The sequence below is a fragment of the Chaetodon trifascialis genome, chromosome 18 (assembly GCF_039877785.1).
Source record: "Chaetodon trifascialis isolate fChaTrf1 chromosome 18, fChaTrf1.hap1, whole genome shotgun sequence".
Classification (NCBI taxonomy): domain Eukaryota; kingdom Metazoa; phylum Chordata; class Actinopteri; order Chaetodontiformes; family Chaetodontidae; genus Chaetodon; species Chaetodon trifascialis.
In genome coordinates, this window is record NC_092073.1 from 11,667,408 (window position 1) to 11,674,398 (window position 6,991).

Below are 6,991 nucleotides of genomic sequence, written 5' to 3' on the forward strand. Positions count from 1 at the left end.
ACTCCACACAAACATACACATGCATGCACTCATGCATACTACAGTGTGCGCCCAGACACTTAAACACAAAGGCAAAAAAAAAACAAAAAAACAAAAACGAAATTAAGTTATCCAAATCCCTCTTCCCAAACCACAAATGAGAGTTGATATCATCCTATTAAAAGGAAATGAGACGACATTACACTCAGTGCTGCATCGTCAACAGTTCATAAGTGTAATCAGCGGACTAATGCAGTTGATGTACTATACTGTACCTCAGGACACAAGTCCCCCATGGTGGCAATTATCGCCACCCAAGATCAACATCCCGGCACACACACTTGTAAACATGCGTACGCACACCATCCACATCATTTTTGTCCCTCCAATTAGAATTTTTAATATCCTGGTCGGCGTTAATGGAGATTAATGGCCAATCGCTGTGGTGAATTCCAACGTCATCTATTATCATTCCAGCCTTGGTCCCAGTCCGCTCTAATTACATCCTCAAAATGCCCTCCGCTCTACAACCCCCAGCACCCTAAGATCAATCAATAATTTTAATTTTCGGATGCCCCCCAACCCCGCTCCAGTCCCTACCCTCGTCCTCTGCTTTCGCTCCTTTCTTCCATCTCCGTGCGTGTCGATTTGTCTCCAAAGAAAATCAAATGCCGTAGAGCAAAGGCTTATGGGGAATTAATTGCCCATCTCGTCTATAGCTCCCTTTGATTCCTTCGTTTGTTTGTCCATTTGTTCAGTCGCTCGTCCCCCTTGTTTCTCTCTTGTGTCTGCTATGTCTTTCCTCCCTCGCCCTCTCTCTGTCTGGCGCATGGGGGGCGCTTTCCACTCTTTCCCCCTTCTTGTCACGTAATTAGCATGCAGATATGCATTGCCTGATTCGCAAGTCAAATCGCCTCGCTGTTTCCCCTCTATCTGTGGCTCTGCTCCATCTTCGGGCTCTGATTGTTCTTATTGAAATAGGGTGATTGATTTTGGGTACCCCCCCACCCCACCCCTCCTCATCCAGTTACCCAAACATACATGATAACATTACTCTATCAGCAGACGACAGAGCTTTCCCTAGTCTACGCCCGCGCCCTTCCCTGCTGCTAATCATGCAAAACAAGTTAAACGTGAAAATTAAACACATTTTCAATCCCGTGGCCATTTCAAAACAGGTTGGATGTGCTGCAGCCTGTCTGAGCCTCTTTTTCTGTGTGTCCCATGTACCAGCCTGTCAATAATAATCAGCATACCTCAATGGCAGGTTTCAAATGATGCATGCTTTTCCTTTTAGTGTGCTTCGTTGGCACACATTCAAACAAGCAAGAATACAGTACAGTGTGTATTTTGCACCACCGCCACCCCCCCCCCCCCCCAAACACTACACAAATACATTTCTCCCCCTCCCTCCCTCTCTTTCTCACACACACAGAGCACGTCTGCTGGTGCAGGAAGATGTTTGCTCAGCACATTTCAATATGAACATCATAATACTCTATCTAGCTGCCAACCGTTTTTCTTGTCATAAACCAACACAAGCCAGCAGTTTTTACTCCTGAACACTGTGAGACAAAAATCACATTCATTTCCCCCCTCTACAACTCAAATGTCATTATGTAAAAAAAAAAAAAAAAAAAAAAAAAAAAAAGATTGAAGAGGGTTGCAACATCTATTTTTGATGGCCGTGAAAACAGATATGCTGCGAGAGTCGATATTTGACCTTTGCCACGTTGCATAAATGGAGGTCAAATTGGAGGCCAGACCTCTATCTTTCACCCTCATTTTGCTGTAGGCTTTCATACATGCTTAAATATCTCGCCCAATGCATGCAGCGATATTGAAACATAAAATTATCATCACTCCATCGCAGATAAAAGATAGGAGAAGTCCACTGGCCCCATTGAGGCGGGATGGTGAAAGTAAAACGCCACGGGCTGCTGAGGGAATTTCCTGCCACAGTATGTGTCCTCACATGTGATCCTGACACATAAACACACAGACAGCAACAAGTGTCAGAGTGTAGGGGGAGGTTTCCCTGCGTCGTCATGTCTTGGTATCGTTGGCACCAGGCCAGCTTTGCCATCTGTCTCTCCCCCTTTCCCTGTCCCTCCTCCTCCTCCTCCTCCTTCTTCTCCTCCAAGCCAATCTGCTCTACATTTGCTATCATTACGTGCCTGCCATCCTTATGGCATATCAGAGGCAGGCGCCAGGCACCCTTTACCCCTCTCTCTCCTCCTCCTCACGCCCCTCTCTTCACGCCCCTATTTCCGCGCCCACTTCGCCACGGAGTTCTCTAAAGGGTCCAGGTGGCATCTTGCCCTGCTCTCTTCTCGGAGCCAGGACGGAAAACAAAGAAGGGCAGCGAAGAGGACAAAAAAAGCCCCGAAAACTAGGATATACTCCTTTCCACATCCGGCTTGGAGCCTTCTATGCTTCCTGTGCCCGCAGGCTGGTGTTGGTTTGTTGCTGTTATTGTTATTGTTGTTGTTGTTGTTGTTGTTGTTGTTGCTTTCCATGCTTCTCCCTCCTCTGGATGGTTGTTGCAGTTTGAGCAAAAAGAAGTAAACCCTCTTCAAACCTTGGAACTTCCTTGGCTTTGGTGCAATTGACGGGACCCTGGTACGTCTCATATGCCCACACACATACACACACACACACACACACACACACTCACACACATACACATTCACGTTGACGCTGCAGAGTGTTTCTCTCAGAGCTCCCTGCCACCTCGTCCGCCTGCTGCCTCGAAAGAACTCGGAATACCATGGGATCTACCAGAGACTCACTCACACGTACACACAGACACACGCCGGATTTAATACGCACGTGCACTCGCCGGTCGTTTGAGGCTGCAGGAAAGTGAATAATCAATTAAGTATTGATTTCTTGTAAGATTTTGTAAATTTCAAAGGCAAAGACAAAGAGAGTAGCTTAAGGAGAGCCGCCGCAAGCGAGAGGAGCCGCAAATTAGCCAATAAACACAGACGGGGGAATAAACGAAGGTGAACGAATGAACCGCTCGTCACTGCAATATGCTTCTGTTCATTCCTTGTGTCTCTATTGTTTCTACATGCCCCTCCAGATGAATTAATGCTGAATGCGACAGTGGTTTGCTATGGAGACGAAGCGATGGCGAATGGGCGAGCGAGGGTTAAAAGCGAAAGCTGCTGGAGGAGAGAGAGTGACTGGAGGACTTGGTAATTAGGCAGTCGGCAACACACACCTCATCAGTATGCGGAGTATGCAAATTGGCCGGCTGGCTCTTTCTTTTTGTCATGGATCAGAAGGCAGGAGCTGCAGAGAAGAATTAAGAGCTATTATTCTACCCAAGGAGAGGCTGATATATGCAAACGAGGGGGAGAGGGGGAGAGGGGGAGGAGGAGGAGAGCAAAGAACACTCTTTAACCACAGAGATATACAATGGACTCCACTGCAGAGTCAAATGCAATCACACAAATACACCCCTATTCTCCCTCACACCCTGGGAGATTGTTCTACATTTGCGCTGGAAACAGTGAAAGAGAAAACGACAATCAGACATGCACCTTCATTCCCCATTATGGCTGTCTCCACATATTGATAGGCTGCTTCGTGGATGATAATTACCTTTTGGAATATCGAATCCCGAAACGAGCCTCGGGATGAAGGAACAAGAAGAAAGGACAGAAAAAAGAAAAAAGAGCGGAGGTATGCAAAGGCGCTAATGATATTCAGAGCGCTGACTGTGTGTCATCTGCATGATGACAACGGCCAATTATAATGAACCATTGGCTCTCCGCCACAGATAAGTAGGAAAGAGAAGGATATGGGTGAAGAGGAGGGGGAAGCGAAAAGAACTTCCCCGTCCCTTTCTTCTTAATTTGCCGCTGATATTTGCAGATTCTGTGTCGTGTGGATTTACAGTAACGATGCGTGTTGAAAAAAAAAAAAATGACAACCTTTCCTTGCATTGTCCCTGAAATGGAATAAAGGCCACAGAAGATGAGAGTATCCCTCCATGTAGGATTTATGGCTGCTTGGGGTGGTATTCCATCGCCACGTTGCTCAACTGGGCTTTGGTTCTGGTGGCGCTCTCTCCTGTACCAACCATCGCTCTGACGAGCCAAAGAATCTGTTGGAAAACACACAAGCATACGCACACACGGCAGCATCTTTCACAGGTCCGCCGTCTCCCCTTCCTCATCATACTACAAAATGCCTCCCTATCAGCGTTTTGCATATTCGCATGCTGCCCCGCCTGCCACAAAGGACTAAACAGCCGTATGCAAAACAGCCTGGTATCCCCACTTACATAGTGATGAGATGAACAGTGTGAGAAAGAGGGGGCGGGAGCTGGGCGGGGGGTAAAACATGATGTGGGGGAGCAAGACAGGAAGGTGGGGAGGCAGGAGGGCCACGGGGGAGCTTGTTGGCACTAAAAAGGGGCACGTGCGGTGATACCACTCCTACTATGTGATGACAGAAAGAGGCGGGCGTGGGAAAAATAGAGGAGTGGAGGGGGGAGGGGGAGAGAGGAGGGAGATGGGGGATGAGGGCATGTTGGCACTAAGAAGGGGCACGTGTTGCCGGAGGAGGAGGGGCGATGTGGGTGGGCGAGGTGCAGTGGGAGGTACGGGGAAATGGGGGGTTAGATGGGGGCGCGGCAGGGGGTGGCACTAAACACAGACGAGTGTCTAAAGAGGAAGGGTTTTCAGATCGAGGGGCCACCTGCATTAAGGAGGAATGTCACACCATTAAAACACAAGACGTACAGTGTGCCTCCCCGCACACACACACACACACACACACCTCTTATCAGATCTCAGGGGAATCTGCCAGGGGGCGTGGCTGCCCTGCCTGTGACGGAGCACGGTAACTTCGCCACGAAATACCCACGTGTGCTTCCACAGACAGCAGGGGTGCCGGCGACGCGCGCGCACACGTTCGCGCGCACTCAAACTTGTTTGCATACGCAGATGCATCAGGAAGCTGCCCTGCCTTCGGTGCAGACCTGGCACAAAGCCAGAGGCGTAACACGTGGCGTGCCTGGTAATGCATGTACACGGAAGCACAAACACACCAGAACCAGAAGTTCTTTGGATTTGCTGGTTTTTCTTTTTGAGGGGACTGTTTTGATTCTTCTCTGTAACATTTCATTCTGTTGTATGGGATGCTTTTATTGCAGTATGCTGTTGTAGTAAAACCTGGGCTTTCAGCCACTATTAAAACCCAATTCTTGACTTATCGCAGCCAGCATGTGGACAAATTGCGCCAAATTAGTGTTTCTAGGCATTTTTATGCTTTTTGAACACTTTTTGTAACCTTGACATATTGTTATACACTCTGTATGCTTTTTCCTTGTAGTCATTATTACCAATAATTTTATTTCCAATGAAGTTTATTGTTTGAAATTTACTGTAATTTTCTGTTTGCTGTTATTTTAAGGATCATTTTTATTGTTCAGCTGTAAAAAAAAAAAAAAAATGTGCTAAATGATGACCAATGGAGGAGGGCCTGTGTGTTTACCCACTGTGTTCCCTGTGTTCATTCAATTTAATTGGAAAATACAGATTATTGTACAAATACTGCAGTTTACATGTCTGTCCTTAACTCACCTGGCACTTTGTCAAGTCATTGCAAAATTAATGCGTGTAAAATAAAAGGAAAGTATGACAGTTGGGACGGAAACATATGCTGGTACAGTGTGAGCACTGTGGTGAACAGTAGACTCATATTAGGTTGTCACCGTCTACAGTAGATCCTCTCTCTTCAGACCAAGATCCAAGTGTAGTTGAACCTTGACCTCGGTGACAAAAGCACTAAATTGGTTTGACTCCAGTCAGGAGTTCACGTTCACCGCCTTAAAGTCATCCAGTTGCAGGTCGATTTGATTATTTTCACATTCGCTTCTAGTTTAAGAGCGATCGTAGTTTCGCATGTCCTCCTTGAGATGCAAGCCTATAGCTTTTAGCCTTGCTAAGTGAATCATCAGTGGCAGTATCAGATTACCCTCAACAGAGACCAAAGGTTACATAAAGGCCTTTTAGTCATCCACGCTGGCACGCCAGCTAATTTACAGCAGACTCATTAGACCGGCATTAAACACAATTTCCTGCCGACAAATTTCATTTGGTAGAAAAATCATTACCATGGCAATAATAAACAAGCTTATACAGTAGTGGCTAATGGCAATTTGAGTAACCTAATGTTGTTAGCAAACCCCAGAAATAGCAACAGTGGCTTGAACAGCTATGATCAAAGCTCTGTTTAACATAGATGTTGACGTGACGAGTGATTTCTCTGGAGTTTTTATTTCTTTCTGTTCTCCTTCTCTTTTTCTTTCTTAAGCTTTGTCTCGAGCCTGGACTATGACAGTGGAAATATAATGTTTCATAACTGTCAGTGCACAGGGTTGCGTGTAGCCTGGGGTTGCTGTGCTGAACAATAAACCATAATTTGATAGATGAGAAATTACAGCGGTCCATCTACTGTGCAGGGCCCTCACCCCGGGCAACGCAATACCGCACCAGATGATGTGTCACATTTCTCTGAGAAAGGGAGAAAAATGAAATTATTCTTTTATACTTTGTTAATAATGTCTGCCTGTGTTTTGAATGTAGCATCCCTGATTGTTTTATGTAGATAAACTAATACAACAGGATGGATGCGAGGCGTCTTGTTGGCACTGCCGATCATTAAAGGCCCTCTGTCCTTTAAAGCTCCATTTGCGGCACTGTGAAGTTCATGTGGTGCATATATTGTTGAGCACACCACTGATTTATATTTAACAGTCACTAAACACATACCTCCTCCTCTCTCCCACATGTGGAGAGTCACTGTTGTTAAGAGATATACATCATAGCTAGGTAGCCCACCTCTGTTTGCCAATGCATTTGCCATTAGTGATTGTCTATCTCTTTGAGCGTGGCTTGGATTTGTTATGGAGCGGGTTGGCAATTATGTGTTTTCAGTGACATTGTGGCTGAGAAGTACTCAGACCGACCATTAGTACCCCTGGAGCATGCTC

General features: G+C 46.3%; 1 long non-coding RNA gene across 1 annotated transcript; it reads left to right on the forward strand.

Moving 5' to 3' along the window:
• Window positions 1-2,215: 2,215 nt before the first annotated feature.
• Window positions 2,216-3,365, forward strand: LOC139346887 (uncharacterized). Its single transcript, XR_011603289.1, has 2 exons — window positions 2,216-2,601; window positions 3,068-3,365. It is a non-coding gene; the product is annotated as an uncharacterized lncRNA (long non-coding RNA).
• Window positions 3,366-6,991: the final 3,626 nt, after the last annotated feature.